Consider the following 18551-nt stretch of genomic DNA (forward strand, 5'->3'; position numbering starts at 1 on the left):
GATTATTTCCAGAATCAGAGAGTAACTTGCCCAAGGCCACATAGGTGGTTAGTCAAACATGACTTTTCTTTTAATTCTGTAAGTCATTCTCTTTTATACTATTGCTTAGGGTTGGCAGCATGATATAAGGAAAAGAACCTGCATTTGGAGACAGAGGCCCAGGATTCATTCAAAGCCAAGCTCAGTTTTACTTGCGTTAAGCCTCTTTACTCAGCACAAGAGTGGAAACTATAGAATATCACCTCACGGAGTTGTTGGTAATAGTAGGTAATAGGTGATAGGCAAATCTATGCACAGCCGCTTTAAACCATAAAGCTTGTATCCCCTGTCTAACCTGCAATGGTGGTTTACACACCTACATGCAAGAGATCCTCTGTGAACTAAGCCCTGAATCTCTCTTCTGTGGCCTCACCTCCAGTGCCACAATCTTAGTCTAAACCAACATTTTCTTTCTTGTTACATAGTGAAAGTCTCTGAATTAGCTTCTTCCCAATCACTCATCCTTTTCTCACACTGCAGCCAGAGTCCTCTTCTAAAAACTCCTACTTCAGGTGGCACTTTCCTGCTTTAAAACTCATCAATGCTTTCCCTCAATTTCCCCTTTGGACTAAATCCCATATTCTTGCAATGTCCCTAAAGGCCCTGCAGTGAGTGTTGGGCTTACTTAATTCCTCCAAACTTACCTTCTGTCACTTTCCTCTTTGGTCCTTACACTCCTTCTGTTCCTTCAGTTCCTGGATTATGTTGGTCTCTTTCATACCTTAAAGCCTTGGCAAGACTTCTCTTTGCTGTTAAAGCTCTCTCCACCCGCCTCTGCACATAGCTAACGCCTACTCATAATTTAAACTCCAATTACATGTTAATTCCTTAAGCAAAGCCTTTCTTAACTCCCCAGACTAAACAGAGTCTCCCTAAAATATAATCTCATAGTAATAGTACCCTAAACTCTCCTTCTTTAGGTATTATTACGGTGGCAATCAATGTATTATCTTTTTTGTGTCTGTCTCCCTTGCTACAAGGTTTATGAATGTGTTTGCTTAAGGCGTAATAAATATTTATGGAAGGAAGAAAGAAAAAAGTAAACAATAAACAGAAGTCTATTAGTTGTTTTTCTTGCATATCCCCCACTTTCCTATATTCTATGTCTTGTATATACCCCAGCTAGCTGAAATAACTACCCCTTTATCACACTACACCTATCATACAAACAAAAATGACTTTAAACCCACAGAATGCCCACTGTTTGCCTTCCTCATCACAAACCACATTATTGCCTAATGGGAAAGATAGGAAATTAAAATTTCAGCAACAAAACCATGGTTGTTACTAGGAGCAGTTTCAAGCCTGCATCTGTTATGCCGGCACAGGTTTGCATCAGGTCAGTAGAATTGTCTTATCTCTGTTACTTGAGGCAGAAATCATCAGGCGGTTTCTTTCCATTCCTGAGTACAGAGAGGATCCCCAGTGGAAAGCTGACCTGGTCGTGTGGGCTGTCTGGACTCAACCGACCCAGTCAGAATGTCCCTGATAATTTGTCAGAGGCAGCTACTCTGGGTTTCCTCCTAGCAGCTTGCTGTTCTCTCCTTAGGAGATAGAATCACAAATATCTCCTCCTGGGAGTAGGATATACCTGCTAGGGCTGCCAGGTTGGAGGAAGGCGACAGCACAGGAGGTAGAAAAATAAACCTCTCTTCCTGCCCAATCTTGGGAGTACACAACTGCCTTCCAAAAGAGAGAAAAGAGGGCAGGTCCCTGAATCAGGGAAGACATTCATATAAATTCTTGTTTCCTCATCAAACAATTGGCGTTCATTCAGTTTAAAAACTAAGTTGTATTGTTGGCTTAAATGTGACCAATTCTACACCTGAAATAAGGCCCTATAAATAGTTCCTCAAGAGAAGTCCTTGATATAATTGATAGTCAATGGAAGGCAAATGCTAATTCAACATGTCAACAATGCCAGCATATTTCCTTGCATAACTTCCTATTTGTTTCTGACTTTTTTCACACTACAGTAAGAGAGAAGAAACATAGAAGAGAAGGTATGAAGGTTATTTGAGCAGCAGAGTTCTGGTCGGCTGACACCCTTAGCGAGATTCATTAATCTTGGAGATTCTCACTCTCATTTACTAAACAACAGTGATTCACACAGAGTTACACAGCCACAGTGGCAAAGTTAATTGGAATCTAGTCCCCCTAACATTTCTTCCTTCCTTCAGCAATTCCTCAATACTGCAAGCTAAAATATTAAGTGAGACTGTCATAATCTTATGAAAGGGAAAACAAACAAAGGGTGTTAGCACAGAATTAAAGGTGGACATGTTTCATTTTGTTTTGTTTTGTGTTTGGCTTTATCCCTTTGAGCAAAACAAGAAGGCAGAGGTAGTTTATGTAACCCTGTATCAATACTGGTAACTTTTTTCAGCATGAAATTAGCACTGGGAGCTCAAAATGGCTTTTACTCAAGTCCAGAGAAAGAAAGAAAGGATGGAGGAAGGGAGAAAGAGACAGCTATGAATACTGGTAAATTCTATTCAGTTAGCGGCAAGCAGCCAGATAATCCCTTTTAATTTTACTCTTTATTTCATCTGGCAGAAGCAAATATTGCATTTTCTTAAAGCTTTTTAACTTTAAAAGTATGTATAATGACATGTGACAGGCACTATTATCCCAATCCAGTAAATGAGGAAACTGAGACTCCCTAAAAGTATTATCTATGTTTGATCAGGAATTATGAGTGAATTTAAGACCAGTGTCTAAGTTGTCTAATGTGTACCTCAGTGTTCCTTCCACATGATGATCTTTCCAGCTAAGTGTCCAGATGAGCACTGCTTACGTTGGCAGCATAAAGGCTTTTAAGTAAAGAAGATAGAGAATACAAGAAAATCATAAGTGGTGGAGAGGTAATGGTACACAATGAAGATTCACTTAAGAAAAATATTTCTGTAGTCCTCATTTCAAATATGCCAAGCATATTTGAGAGGGTAGAGAGGTACACAGTGACAAAAATGTATTATGTATGCAATTATGATTTAAAAAGATCTTCACGGTAGAAATATTTTTATGTGCTAGAAGACACTGTGGCTTCAGGATCTGACCCGAATCGTGTAAAAGGAGTCATAGACTTCTGACGTTGACAGTTATCAAATGAAATAAGAAAAGAAATCCAAAGACTTCTCATCAATTGCTTTACTTCCAGGCTGTACTGTGCTTTTCTAGATTAATAAACTATACTAAATAACTTCCACAACAATATATCATATATTGTTTTCAGCAGTCATGGTAATTTGAGCTGGGGGTTTTTTTATAAGTAATAATCATCACTGAAAGCTTGTGACAAGGTCTGGTCTACCACCAATAAAATCTAGACTACACTCAATAAAGGGTAAAGTCTATATTGTTCAGAATGTTAATGTTACTATTATTACTGTTATTATTTTGAGAAAGGATCTCACTCTTGTCTCACAGGCTAGAGTGCCATGATGTGGTAACAGTTCACTGCAGCTTCAATTTCCTAGGCTCCTGAAGTCCCCCCACCTCAGCCTCCCAGATAGCTAAGACTACAGGTGCACATCACCATGCCAGGCCATTTTTTTCTATTTTGTAGAAACAGGGTCTTTCCATGTTGCCAATGCTCATCTTGAACTCCTGGGCTCAAGTAATACTTCTGCATTGGTCTCCCAAAGTGTTGGGATTACAGGCATGAGCCACCATGCCTGGCCTAGTACTATTTTTAAGTAAGTAGGGTCAAACACTTATTTGGAGTGCAATTTTTTTTTTTTTTTTTGAGATGGAGTTTCACTCTTGTTGCCCAGGCTGGAGTGTAGTGCCACGATCTCAGCTTATTGCAAGCTCCACCTTCTGGTTTCAAGTGATTTTCCTGCCTGAGTTTCCTGAGTAGCTGGGATTACAGGTGTCCACCACCATGCCTGGCTAATTTTTGTGTTTTTAGTAGAGATGGAGTTTCACCATATTGGCCAGGCTGGTCTTGAACTCCAGATCTCATGATCTGCCAGCCTCAGCCTCCCAAAATGCCGGGATTACAGGCATGAGCCTCCACGCCTGGCCTTTTTTTTTTTTTAAGGAGCTAAGTTTCTCCTGTATCTTACACAGACAGCCATCATCATGTAGTCAATGTTCATCATTGACTCAGTTCTAGGTTACCAATGTTGCTGGAAACAATGGAGATATCATCAAAAATCCTACCTAGCAGAAAACTATACCTTATGGATGGTGCTTTAAATCTTTTAAAATTACGTGGGCAAGTCAAATTAGAAATAAGCCAGGCACAGTGGCTTACACCTGTAATACCAGTGCTTTAAGAGGCCAAGGCCAGAGCATCTCTTGAGGCCATGAATTCAAGATCAGCCTGGGCAACATAGTAAGATTCCATTTCTACAGAAAAGAAAAATAAAAAACAAAATTAGCTGGGAATGGTGGTGTGTACCTGTAGTCTAAGCTACTTGGGAAGCTGAGGTAGCAGGATCCTTTGAGCTAGGGAGCTTGAGGTTACAGCGAGCTATGATCATGCCACTGCACTCCAGCCTGGGTGATGGAGACAGTGCCTCTTGAAAAGATCTTTTAATTACTTGCTATTGCACTTAATATTAAAAACAACATGCATCTTGGACTCTAAAATATATTTCCTGAAGGGTATCATTTGTATTCTTTGCCAGAGGCACCTGTCAAAAACCTCTAAAGAGATTTCACCAACTTGTTTTCACTGGAACCATTCGGAGGAGGCTGGGGAGTGCCACTATGAACAGTTTAGACAGAGCTCTTAAGGGAAGCCTCATAGTAGTTAGACAGAACATTCCCATCCTAGGCATTTCTGCTGCTCCCTCACTAATCAGCGGCAGCACCCCCCACTCTCTGGGGTTGGGGTTGGGATTGGGGGTTTGCTGGCTAAGCTGCCTCTGCTGCAGTGTTACTACATTCTTCTCTTCTCCTGGCCACCAAGCAGCCCAAATATGGCTGCAGGCAGAAGCCAAGGAAACCTTCATGCCCAGATGAACCAGAGAGATGCGGGTGGGATGGGCCTAGTGGAATCCATCTCTTCCGCAGTCCCGAAAAGGCACAGGGCTACTGCCATCCCAGATGCCAAAGGGAGAAAATAGAGCCAACCTCAGAGCAAAGCGGTGGCTGCTCTCTGGCTCTGGATCTGAAGCGCGAGAAAGAAGAGACAGATGCCAGATGACACACAGACCTGGCCAGATCTAAGCCAATGAAGCAGGGCCTCAAACTAAGCTGGGAACAAATGGAGAGTCCCGAGAAAAGTGTTTTTGTTTTAGTTTGTGTGTGTGTGTGTGTGTGTTTGCTTTTACAGGTAAATGTGATGATATTAGTACAATCATGAATATCTAAAAAACTTTCTTCTGGAAACCTCAGACCCTTTATCAACAGAGACGTCATTAATATAAACTACAGTTGCCAGGGTATCAAGGATAAAACCTGGCTGGGCCAGTATGTAACCTTCTTGCCACCTCATCATTGCACAAAAGGTTAGATGTTCTCCCTACCAACATCACAAGGGCATTGCATAGATGAATATACTCAACTATATCAAAGTACTCTAGGATATTTGGAAAAAGAACCCCAGAAAATAAACTATAGTTTTTATTCACATGTAAATATATCTTGACTAACGTATCTTTTATGATCTATTTCAAAATAATGATAATTATTACATCATTCATGAAAAACAGAACATAATTATTACTGAACCTCACGAATATATGCCTGACTTGCCCATGGTCACAAAATAATGACTTAGACTAAATAGCCTTTTTCTCATGGGGCCAGCACAAATCATTCTGTAAATATCCCTCCACCTCAGAACCACATAGCCTCAAATACTTACATTAAACCTTCTTGAACATATGGATTCTAATTAAAAATGAACACCAAGAACAGCATTCATCTGTGAATCCATGAACTTAAGAGTAAGAAACAGCAGAAGCAACTGTGCTGAAGAATGGAGATAGTAAACAAGGGATGGGGCCAATTTAAAAGGGCCACATACTCTGACACTGAGGAGTGTGTACATGTCTGTCCACATGTACATATGTTCAAGGGAGAGGAGAGCATGTTGTCAGGAAGCAGTTCAAGCCCTGCCATGATGATGGCAGGAGATAATGTGTGTGGCAGTTGTTTGTGAGTGATCCCCATGTTTCTTAGCCTCATCCAGCTGCACTGCCTTCTTCTCCTATCCCATTACTCAATATTACTGCTGCCTAGTGTGTGCCACACACTGGGGGATCCCAAAGCTTGAGAACTGAGGCCACTTCCCACAATGTGCTAAACTCTATTTAGCAAAACCTTGAAAACTCTTTAGAAAGAATAATATTCCCTGGGAGGAAAAGCTATCCGCTTTGCCCAAATGAGACCAGAAAATTCATAGAATTGTTACCATAGTTTACTATGTTATTACTGAAAAAGACTGTAGGGCTTTATTTTTTTTAGTAGAAGATCTCCTGAAATATAATTACCTGGTTTCGTGTTCCATTACACCTTCCTCATCCTTTAGAAGTATCTTTCACTCATGAGACCCCATGGCTGAGTAATGAATATCCCATAGTTTTACTCAAATTTAAGAGAAGCACGTATTCGTGACATCAATCTTAGCATTTTATCAGAAGAGCTAAATTCCTAGAGTTAAATGGAATAGGAAGGAAAGGGATTAACCTCTGCTGCTGGCATAGTACAGTCACGATGCTAATGTCTCAGTACGAAAAAGCTGAATTGCAGCAATATCTGAAATCACAGAAAGTCCTGTGAGCTTTGGAGGAAAAAAATGTGAAGAAATAAAACGTAAAAAGCCAAAGGTAGGTTGGGATTCTATTTTTCATGCAGACCTGCTTAGTAGAAGAATCCTGTATTGCAAGAGCTCACAAACTAGATGGGAGAGGAATGGGTCAGTGAGTTCTGAGATGAGGAAGTTTTTAGAACCTGTAACTTGTAATTGTGTTATGGGTGAGTTCCAGCTGTTCCCCTAAGCATATTTTAAAATATAACTTCACCATAGTATTTATTCACTTGCAATGCTTCAACTAGTAAACAGCCAGGGAGTCTATTCTCTTTTCATTTAGCAAGAGGGCTTTATAGCTACACAAAATATCCCCCAGCAACGAAAAATGAAACCCACAAATGTAACATTAGCAACCAGCTGTCAGAAAAAAATCAGGAGTAGGATTGCCAGTCTGGTCATTTCATGCCAAGTGTTCATGAGAGGGAGTGTATGTGTGTTTGTGTGTGCTCGTGCACATTGTGTGTAAATGGAGTGTGTTCAGTAGCATGAGAGATGTGAGCGGGTGCATGTCCTAATGATGGCAGAATGCCCGAACATGAAGATGGAGTGGAACCGTCAGTGGTAGAGCAACACAGCATAGACTCTCTATGGCTAATTGTGCAAGCCTCTCTCATGAGCAGGAAGAGTGAGAAAGGAGGATTAAAAAGACAAGATATTTTTATGTTGGAATTAATTCTTGTATTATAGGTATGTTTAACATACGTGAGGGCTCTGGGTGTCAGCTTGTAAGTGAAATGCACACACTATGTATGTATTTTCATTCTTAACCTTCATGAATTCATTTTACAACCTCCCCAAAATATAGAGACCTACAATCCCTTCAAAGTAAACACCCAGCGCTAGCAATTTTGTCCTGCAAGCACGAAACACATTGACCATTATGAACCAGCACAGCTATTAACCCGTGAATTCTCATATTCATTCTCTCTCTCGCTTTCTCGCTCGCTGGCTCGCTCTCGCTCTTCCTCTCTCTCCCCTCTCTCCCTCCCTCCCTCTTCTCCTCCCCCCCGTGTCCCCCTCCCCCCACCCCACTCACCGTTCCCTTCCCTCCCGCATCCCTCCTCCATCTCGGGCAGAAGAATCTGTTGGGGCTATTTTGCAGAGAGATACAAGTACCAGGTGCCAAGCGGATACCTAGCCTCCTCCTAAACTTAATGCCAATTCCCTCCTGAAAGAGGAGGAATGCAGTGATATCAGCACCGGGGACACGGGGACAGCGAACACCACCGCGGCGCTTGGAGTTTACAGAGGAGCAACCCCAGCTCCGTCGCCACCACCTCGCGCAAAAGCCCCTACCCCACCAAGACACACACACACACACCACGCCGCTCTATCCCGACCCCGTTCACGCGCGCACACGCGCACACACACACACACACTCACACACAAGCCCTGGCTTTGGATTTCCCCATCAACACCGATGTTGCAGCAAGTCTGTCCGCACACTCCCGCACGCCTCGGGACCCAGCCGGGGCGCAGAGCTGTCAGGGCAGGGAGCGCACCGCAGGACTTGTAAATAAGCCGTGTTCCATCCAGAACCGGAGCGCTTCTTACTCCACCGACCACCCCGGAGCCCGGCGGCAGGGAGGAGGGGGCGCAAGGGGGTCAGGGAATCCTCCCCCTACCTTGCAATGAGAAGAGGGACAGGAAAAAGCCCAGCACCCAGACGCTGTGCAGCCAGTAGGTCCTCATGTCTCCGCTGCGCTCGACGCTCCTCGCGCGCTCCTGCTCTCGCCTCTTCCGCTCGCGCTCTCTCTAGTAAAACGCGCCGCTCCTTTCCCTCGGTTTCCCTCTGGGTTCTCCTGGCTCCGGCAACCCGGACAGACAAGCCTCTTGCCGTACGACGGCCGGATCCCAGAACAGCCTTGCTCTCCTCTTCGGGAGCGCGAGCCAGGGGCCGGGATGGACGCTCGTAGCCCGTGCCTGGTGTAAACACACCGAGCCCCCTCGTCCCTAGAGCTCTCCCGCTTTCCTGCTTGCTATCCTCCTCTCCCTCACTCCCCTGCAGCTTCAACTAAATGCGATGTACTTAAACAAGCAGCGCCTTATAGGACCGCGAACCGAGCCGAAAGGGCCCCGCTACTGCCATCTAGTGCGCACAGAACGGCATCGCCGCGGCCCTTCTTTGCTTGTGTGTCTGCGCCAAGTCTATCCAACGCCGCCAAAATCCCCTCTGCTCTCAGCAAACACAGGTGAAGCTCTTGCCTTCTTAAATCCTTGACTTGACCTTGCTGTCCCGTAGGTCCTGACTTTCTCCTTTTCACGAGGAAACTCTTGGAATATGCCAGCCGCACATCTTCATCACCTCATTGCTCCTCCTCTCCCTCTCAGAAATCCCCGTGCTTTCCTAACAACTCTGTGGAATTTTTTCTCCAAATGTCACCATGACCTCCACCAGAAAGTCCAATGGCCTCTTGAAGCCTCATCCTGCTTGATTTCGATGCTGCACTTCACAGCGTGTGCCATTCCTTTTTATTTGATTTCAAAGTCACTGGGTCAAAACAATTCTGGTACTTCTGACCTTCTCTCCAAGAGCCCTCTGGGTTCCTCTGCACTTCTTGGTTTACATCTTCTGTTATATTTTCTTTAAGTGACTTGGAAATAAAAGGTCTATTACAGCTACTCCAGGATGGAAACCTCCACCACTAACCTCGTACTTAGCCCTCGGCTCAGACTTCCCAGCTGGGTACCAAGCATCTCAAACTGGATGACTCAGGGCTAGGACTGAGTTGGGTGAGTAGGCAAACGGGGCCGCTCTAAAGAGCACTGACTAGAAGTTAGGAAAGCTGGATTTCAGTTCTGTCACTGTGGCCTCCACTCGTTGGGGACCTTAACTAAGTCATTCAATCTCTGAATTTCATTTTATTCATCCATGTATTTACATGATAAAGAATATTGGTCCCTTCCAACTGTTTGTAATATCTATGCTAGGTTTCTCCACCTTGGCACTACTGACATATTGTACCAGATAATTCTTTACTCTGTGGGGCTATCCTGTGCTCTATAGGATGTTTAGCAGCATCCCCAGGTTCTATCCACCAGATGACAGTAGCACAACCCTCATTCTCCTAGTTATGACAACCAAAAACATCTCCAGGCATTGCCAGATGCCCCCTGGAGGAAAAAATTGACCCAGCTGAGAACTTCTTATCTATACCCATGTTATTTCCTTCAGGAATTATTCCCCTTTTCCAACTTCCCTGTTTCACAGGCTTCGAGAACATTTAGAAGCATATTTATTTCTCACTTCTCCAGTTTCAGTTGGTCATCAGTCTCACCATGACAATGTATAAATGTGTCTAAGATGTCTCTATGTTTTTTTTTTCACTTTTACTGCCACCTTTTTCATAATATAGTAAACACATACTGTGCATTATACTTTCTGAAATACTTTTAATTATCTCATAATGCTGTGATATGTTCAAGGGCTAAGTGAGCTTTTCTAGCACTGGTGGGAAATGCAGACAAGGACAAGTTAAGTGACTTTTCTTATGACATACAATAGACCAGTGAAAACAACATCAGCGAAGCTGAGGGAGGTCTCCTGAGTCTAGCACCATTCCTGACCCATCTCTCTAGTATGGGTCTTTATTGCCACATCCCTAGATTTCTACGGTAGCATCTTACCTGATCCCTTTCCTCCATTCACTGCTGTAATCTAGCTTATACATTACCACCAGGTTAATCTTGTTAACAATTTCTTCAATACGCTCACCTGCTTATGAGTTACAGCTGCTCCGCATGGGCATCTAGATCCATATTGAATCACCTGAGGACTTTTGCTGACACATCCTCTCACCCCAGACCAATTAGGTCACAATTTTTGGGTTGCAGCCCTGGCATCGGTAGTATTTTAAAGATCTCAGGCCATCCTAATCTGCAACCAGGGCTGAAAAACACTAACCTACCAGACTGAATTCAGATTCTTCATTTTTAAAATATAAGGTCCTCTGACATTTCTTATCTTACCTTTAACAATTCATTTTTGTTTTCAATCCCCAATGGAGATACTTTCTTCTAGATTGCCCAGTCTTCTTTTTTCCCCATGCACTTCCTTTATCTGCTGCTTGTTTGTCTTGCCAAATCTGTTCCATTCTCAGGAGGCAATTTGCAAGTGGCCAGAGCATGGACTTTGCAGCTAGAACTAGGTGGATTCAAGTCCTACTATGCCTTTAACAAAGGGAGAGACCTTGTGTGAGTCTCAAAGGACTTTTGTGAGTATAACTCATGAACTACTTAATAAATAATGTCTAGTGGTGTTGTTTTTCAAGAATCAAACTAGATTTCTTCAATGTTAATGTATGTCTTAGTAAGGTTTCTCAAAATACAATCTATTTAAGAACTCAGATGCAATAGAATCACAGTGTACATGTTAAAATTCCAGATTACTTACTCATACACAACATAGTCTATTAATATATTTGTATGTTGGAGTCTAGGAATCTGCATTTTACTAGTATATCTAGGTGATTCTTGTGCCCTCTAATGATTGAAAATCATGATATAAGAACCACAAAGTGTTAAGAGTTGTGAGAAATTGTTTGCTCATCTAGCCCAGTTTCTCAGCCTCAGCACCCTTGACATTTTGGGAGAGAGAACTCTGTTGTATGGGGCTGTCCTTTTTATTGCAAGATGTTTAGCAGTATCCTTGACCTCTACCCACTACATGACATTAGCAGATCCCTCTCCTGAAAGTATGACAAACAGAAATATCTCCAGAAATCCTATATGTGGCCTGGGAAACTGATTTCCCCCACCCCAGCCACACCATGGAGTACCACCTGTCTCGTCCAAACCCCATTATAAGATAAGAAAACTGAGTTTCAAGGAAATCGCATGACTTGCTAAATCATGTAGTTTATATTTGGATTTGCCAGAGTCACAAAATGTGTTGCATCAGACTTTGTGATCTCCCTACATTATACTTAGAATGACTTCCAACAATTCTTTAAAATTCTTTCAAAATTGTTCTTGATGCCTAAATTGGACATTTTCCTGCAACATATACTTACTGGCTATAATATCTTTCCATTTGTCTCTGTATTACTTTAAATAATCAATCTCTAATTAATTTCGATGTCTGTGTCATGATTTTCCAAATTGATTTGTAAACACCCTTGCCAATTATCATGTATTCCTCACAGAGCCTAGCAGAGTGCTAGATGGGCAGACATTTCTTGAGTATAGCTAGCAGTTGAATAATTACTTGTTTGTGTGTGGTCAGAGGGAGCATATGCATTCATATATCAATTGTCCAAATATCAAAGGTTTCTTAGATATAATATATGCTTAGAGACCCTTTTCATAAATATTCATTTTTTTCAGCGAATGAATGTATCCCATGCTATTCCTGCCCACACCCTTCACTTTAGTTCAGGTACACTGTTTACAACATAGGGAAGTGGTTCTCAAATTGGTTGGGTAAAGAACTTGTAGAAATTGCGTAAATAGCAGACATTGAAGCCCTAGCCCCAGAGGCTTTAATTTGCATGTGGATGGGACTACAGGTCAGTCTGATACCTTGCCAGAGTTCAGGAAATCTAAACTTGAAGATTTGTGTGTGTGTGTGTGTGTGTGTGTGTTTAGTGTGTTTTGTTGGAAATTTCTGAATGCAAAACTTTGCCCACATTATTTGAGGTTCAATTTATTATGTATTCGTGTGGATGACGTCCTTCTTAATATCATGGTGGAAGACACACCTGTATATATAGACAGGACATATTTGTATAAACAGGTAGAAGTTATGTAACTCTCCATCATCACTATTGTTCTAAAAGGCTAATTTGGTCACAAATTCACATAGTTACATACTTACATAGTGTAAGTGAAATAAATCATAGAAACCCTTTCTAGCTTTTTACCTGAGGGCATTTGATTCCCCTCCCTACAGCTGCCTTCCACTCCAACAAAATCTCAAAGTTTATAAAGCCTGTCATCTTCCATTGCTAATTCTCAGTGATGTGATTGTAATTTGCTCTGGGAAGCTTCCCTGTATTACTGTTAAGTCATTTGCATTCCATAGAATGATTTGTGTTCTGACGAGTCCAGGAATTCCTAGAAGTCTCTCTCCTACCCTGCCCCCTCTTTCATTTGGATTCTCCTTTTCTGAGTAGCAGAAGCCAAAAGAAAGAAAGAAAAAACCTTGCATTGCAAGTACAATTAGATCTATCTCTGTAGAAGTGCCTTTTGTCCAGAGACCCCTTAGGATGCTATACTGAGACACTGAGCTGAAAAAGGAAAGATGATTTTTTTAACAGATGGATTGCCTATTTTTGCCTTTCCTACATTAGAGCTGTTTTTTCTCCTTCTCTAAACTAGAGAACTATCATCCTGTAGTGGTATACAACTGTCATTCATTCCTGCCTATATTATACTGTGACTACTTGACTTTAGGCAAGAGAAGGTGATATGCACAATATCTCCCATAATAGACTTTGCAATCTGGCCTGTGGGTTTCTTTTGACTATCCCAATGCCTGCCAGAGCAGTTTTCACAGATCTAGGAAATGGCTACATAATTTATGCGGAATCAGAAAATGAAAAACAAGAATGCAGATTTTTGCAGGTTTCTGAAATAAAACAAGTCCAACTCCAGATTGAAAGGCCTAGAGTAATTGTGCTCATCTAATAATAATAATATTTTGTGGTTATACAGCTACTTCACATGCAAAGTCTCATTAATATAGCAATGGAGACAATTTCAGAAGGTAGAAATTTATCTTGTTGCCTTTGAATTATTTTACCCTGAAAGTTTCTAGCTATAAAAGGAAACACTGTAATTTGATGTGTCAAGAAACCAAACAGTAGAGCTTCAAGTGAAAGAACTTCAGTGCTTGAAGGGACTTTAGATGAGGCACTGTGGTGTAGAAGAAAAATCTAGCTGTAACATCAGACAGATATGGGGTTTTCCACTCACCAACTGTGTGGCCCTGGGTAAATAACTTTTCTGAGCTCTAGTGCTTTCCCTAGGGTTAAGAGAATCTACTGACATAAGATATACGAAGTTCCTAACGTACATTAAGCACTCAGCAAAGGTTTGTCTATAATTATCTCAAACACCATCACCCATCCTCTGCCTTTCCCTAATCTCATTCCCGTACCCGAGTTTTGCAAGAAGGACTAAGGCCTCTGAAACTCAAACAATGTATCCAAAGTCATACAGCTCAACAAAAAATATAGAACTCAGCCTTTCTGATCCTAACATAGCGCTGTACCTTAGTACACAACTAAAGGTAAGATTTCCCACCAACTCTGTTCCATACAATAACACTTTCTCTCCCTTAGATGTTATAATTTTTTAACTATTTACCTAAACCTAAAGAAAAAACTTTAGAATTTAAAATGTATAAAGATTGGTTAATTTTAATATAGCCTGCGGTCATCTGAGTCGCATTAAATCCTGGTCAAAGGAGGACTTCTACTGAGATGGAAGGTTCACAGGTGTCCGAAATCAGGAGCTATAATATTCCCTGTTGAAGCAAAACAAATTTTTACCCTTAAAATATTCCCATTTGCAACTGAAAAGAAAATAAACTATTCTGTCTAAAGAAATTACTTTTGCCATTAGGATGCAAATGGCCAAGCAAATGTGTTGCCCAATAAATCTTTTGGGGCATTATATAGACGTAGTCTTAGAATTTGTAAAGCCTAAGCTATAAAAGCAAATAACAAAAAAGAAGAAGCTATAAATTCCAAATCTAGCTTTATGTACACCTTTGTACATAAAGCTCAGGAGGGCAAAACACACTATTAAGAACAAGGAATTATAGGACCAAAATAGAGTTAGACATGCTGCTGGTTTCTCCCCTCTTGTTCTTTCTGTTTATCATGTACTTTTAGCAAAAAGGGGAGTACTACAGCAGGACCTGACATCCTGCATTGAGCAATATGGATTGGAAGCTCCATTTCTTCTCCCTCCGTCCTGTGTTGATTCCAGCCCAAGATATTTAAGAACAAACCAAACTTACAAGACAAGTGTTTGGCTGTTGACCACGTCCCAAAGACTACAAAGGGGAATTTGAATTCAGAATAGATGGAAAAATTGATCATGCAGAAGCTTGGGATCATGGTGCCTGAGTACCCTGCACTGCAGACAAAAAAGCAACAGTAACCAGTTTCAAAAGATTTTTCCTTACACCATAAAGAGGTTTCATACTTTTTCAACTTTATCTCACACTATACTTTCACAAGTACCTCATCCCCTAGTAGCCAAACTATTCCTCAATGAATTGATTAATCCCTCAATCAATCTTGAGCTTGTTAAAAATTTTGCTCAAGCCACTCACCTGTCGTCTCACCATTTGTTTTCTTCACTCTATGTCCATGTATCAGAATCCTTCCTACCTTACAGTCCAGGAGCACCTTAAATACATTCATGAAGCAAGAATTTGTTTATTGTATTCACTACCATGTCCTTGGGCGTAAGCATAGTTCCTGGTACTTAACAGGTATTTCTAAACATATCTGTTGAATAAAGAAATGTCTTTCATTTGCCCTTGTAGACATGAACCACCTGTTATACTTTGTACAACTCATGTGATGAGTCCTTGACTATAGTTGCATGTATGGGTAATACCTTTCCTATTCAATTTCAGGTTCACTGACAGCAATGACCAGGCCATTGAACATAGCCACTGCATCCTTATGTATTGTTTTAAGCATGCAGTCACAATGAAATGAATAAACTACTACATGAAGAATGAACTCAACCTGAGGTTTTGAGAGGACCATCTAAACTATCTGAACCAGAAATAAGTGCTACGTGGAACTGAACAAATTCAAGAGCAAATAAATAGTAGAATTCCTATATCTAGCCACCTGAGAATAAGTCAATATTTAAAAGTCTATTAAAGAGGACCATTATTTTTCTAAAAAACATATATATAACACCAATACTTTATTTTAACTTAAAGCTTACAACTGTACATGTATGTACTACTTTTGGATGTAAGCCCAAGGTCTTTTCTTTGAATAGGCCCATTATTTAAAGAAACAGTCAAAAAAATATTTAAGATATCTGTGAAAAATCTAAGTATGGCATTTCTTTCAGATATTACTGAATCTTTTACAGTTGTCTCACCCCCCACCAAATTTAACAGCATATTTTACAGCTCACCATTAACAACTATTTTCAAAGCCTTCAACATAGTTTTTATTAAAATATTTTTCTTTTGTTCTCATCATTTGTTTGTTTTGAATAGTAATTAGTTAAAATATATAATTACAAGAGAATGTAAAGCTGACATAAGTATGTTTGGAAAAATACTAGACACCTAATAAATATATAATTTAGCTGGTGGGAGAAGAACATAGAATGCTGAGGAGGTCTACTGATCAGTGGGTCTCAGTCAGACTAGATGGAACAGAGTGATGGTTAATTGGTCAACTGATTAAGACATCTCCTGTAAAAAAAAAATACATCATGAGATAATTGCCATTGTAGATCTTTAATCTCAAAATGCTTAAAGAACATTGATATCTCAGAATAAATAATGTTTATAACAATATAAAAGGAATCCACGTACAGGCCTCAGATGTATTTCCAAATACATATTTTGTTCATACATGTATTCTCAAACATGTATTTTGTTAATAATGAGGTACCGGTATTCACCCATTTAAAACATATCCCTAAGCTTACTATTATCATGTAAATACTTCCTGTTATTTCTCTCACATATGTATTTATTATCGTTTTATTATTTTAGGAATGAAAGAGGTCTACGGATAATTCAAGACAAAAGCAGTCATTGATCATGTGTCATAGACAGAGAAGGGAGAGAGAAAAAATTATGATACATGCATGAGAAATAGAGATAGGTGACATAGGGGTTTATGATTTAGTGAAAGGAACAAAATACAGTAAATAAATAAGAATAATATAAGAAGAAGAGAGAAATATCATTATACTTGTTTAGACTAAACAATACATGTACAAAGAAAATGCCAGCACATTCCAGTATTCCTTAGCCAGGTGTTCTGGTCGGGCCACCATAGCTCTGCATATAACACATCCACCACCCCAGGCATTGTCTGTAATAAGGATTCCCATTGTTTTTTTGGCAAGGAATCTCCCGTACACATTACTGTTAGACAGCCAAGATTTCTCTGGGCACTTTTTTTTTTAAATTATACTTTAAATTCTGGAATACATGTGCAGAACGTGCAGGTTTGTTACATAGATATACACGTGCCATGGTGATTTGCTGCGCCCATCAAGCCATCATCTACATTAGTTTGTATTTCTCCTAATATTATCCCTCCTGTAGCCCCCGACCCCACAAGGCCCCGGTGTGTGATGTTCCCCTCCCTGTGTCCATGTGTTCTCATTGTTCACCTCCCACTTATGAGTGAGAACTTGCAGTGTTTTGTTTTCTGTTCTTGCCTTAGTTTGCTGAGAATGGTGGTTTCCAGCTTCATCCATGTCCCTGAAAAGGAGATGAACTCATCCTTTTTTATGGCTGCATAGTATTCCATAGTATGTATGTGCCACATTTTCTTTATCCAGTCTATCATTGATGGGCATGTGGGTTAGTTCCAAGTCTTTGCTATTGTGAATAGTGCTGCAATAAACATATGTGTACATGTGTCTTTATAGTAGAATGATTTATAATCCTTTGGGTATATACTGAGTAATAGGATTGCAGGATCAAATGATATTTCTGGTTCTAGATCCTTGAGGAATCACCAAACTGTCTTCCACAGTGGTTGAACTGATTTACATAATTTACCCTCCCACCAACAGTGTAAAAGCATTCCTATTTGTCAACATCTTCTCCAGCATCTGTTGTTTCCTGACCTTTTAATGATTGCCACTCTAACTGGCCTGAGATGGTATCTCATTGTCATTTCGATTTGCATTTCTCTAACGAGCAGTGATTATGAACTTTTTTTCATATGTTTGTTGATCGCATAATGTCTTCTTTTGAGAAGTGTCTGTTCATATCCTTCACCCACTTTTTTAATGGGGTTATTTGATTTTTTTTCTTGTAAATTTGTATAAGTTGCTTGTTGATCGGGATATTAGCCCTTTGTCAGATGAATAGACTGAAAAATTTTCTCCCATTCTGTAGGTTGCCTGTTCACTCTGACAATAGTTTCTTTTGCTGTGCAGAAGCTCTTTAGTTTAATTAGATCCCCTTTGTCAATTTTGGCTTTTATTTCCATTGCTTTTGGTGTTTTAGTCATGAAGGCATTGCCCATGCTTATGTCCTGAATGGTATTGCCTATGTTTTCTTGTAAGGTTTTTATGGTTTTGGGTCTTACATTTAAGTTTTTAATCCATCTTGAGTTAATTTTTATATAAGGTGTAAGGAAAGGGTACAGTTTCAGTTTTCTGCATATGGCTGGCCAGTTTTCCCAACACCATTTATTAAATAGGGAATCCTTTTCCCATTGCTTGTTTTTGTCAAGTTTGTCAAAGATCGGATGGTTCTAGATGTGTGGTGTTATTTCTGAGGCCTCTGTTGTGTTCCATTGGTCTATATCTTTGTTTTGGTACCAGTATCATGCTGTTTTGGTTACTGTAGCCTTGTAGTATAGTTTGAAGTCAGGTAGCATGATCCCTCCAGCTTTTTTCTTTTTGCTTAGGATTGTCTTGGCTATACAGGCTCTTATTTTGGTTCCATGTGAAATTTAAAGTAGTAATTTTTTTTTTTTCTAATTCTGTGAAGAAAGTCAATGGTAGCTTGATGGGGATAGCATTGAATCTATAAATTACTTTGGGCAGTATGGCCATTTTCACA

At 40.4% G+C, this 18551-nt stretch overlaps 1 long non-coding RNA gene across 2 annotated transcripts in view; it reads right to left on the minus strand.

Moving 5' to 3' along the window:
- Positions 1 to 15863, minus strand: part of LOC101017435 — a 664168-nt gene extending 648305 nt beyond the window's left edge. Inside the window, exon 1 of one of the 2 annotated variants that reach the window (XR_001898603.3) lies at positions 8434 to 15858. This is a non-coding gene — a long non-coding RNA (uncharacterized LOC101017435). Of the gene's footprint in view, positions 1 to 8433 lie in introns of both variants that reach the window. The other variant, XR_002519608.2, reaches the window with a different exon arrangement.
- Between the last annotated feature and the right edge of the window lie 2688 nt (positions 15864 to 18551).

This window comes from Papio anubis, chromosome 2 (assembly GCF_008728515.1).
Source record: "Papio anubis isolate 15944 chromosome 2, Panubis1.0, whole genome shotgun sequence".
NCBI lineage: Eukaryota > Metazoa > Chordata > Mammalia > Primates > Cercopithecidae > Papio > Papio anubis.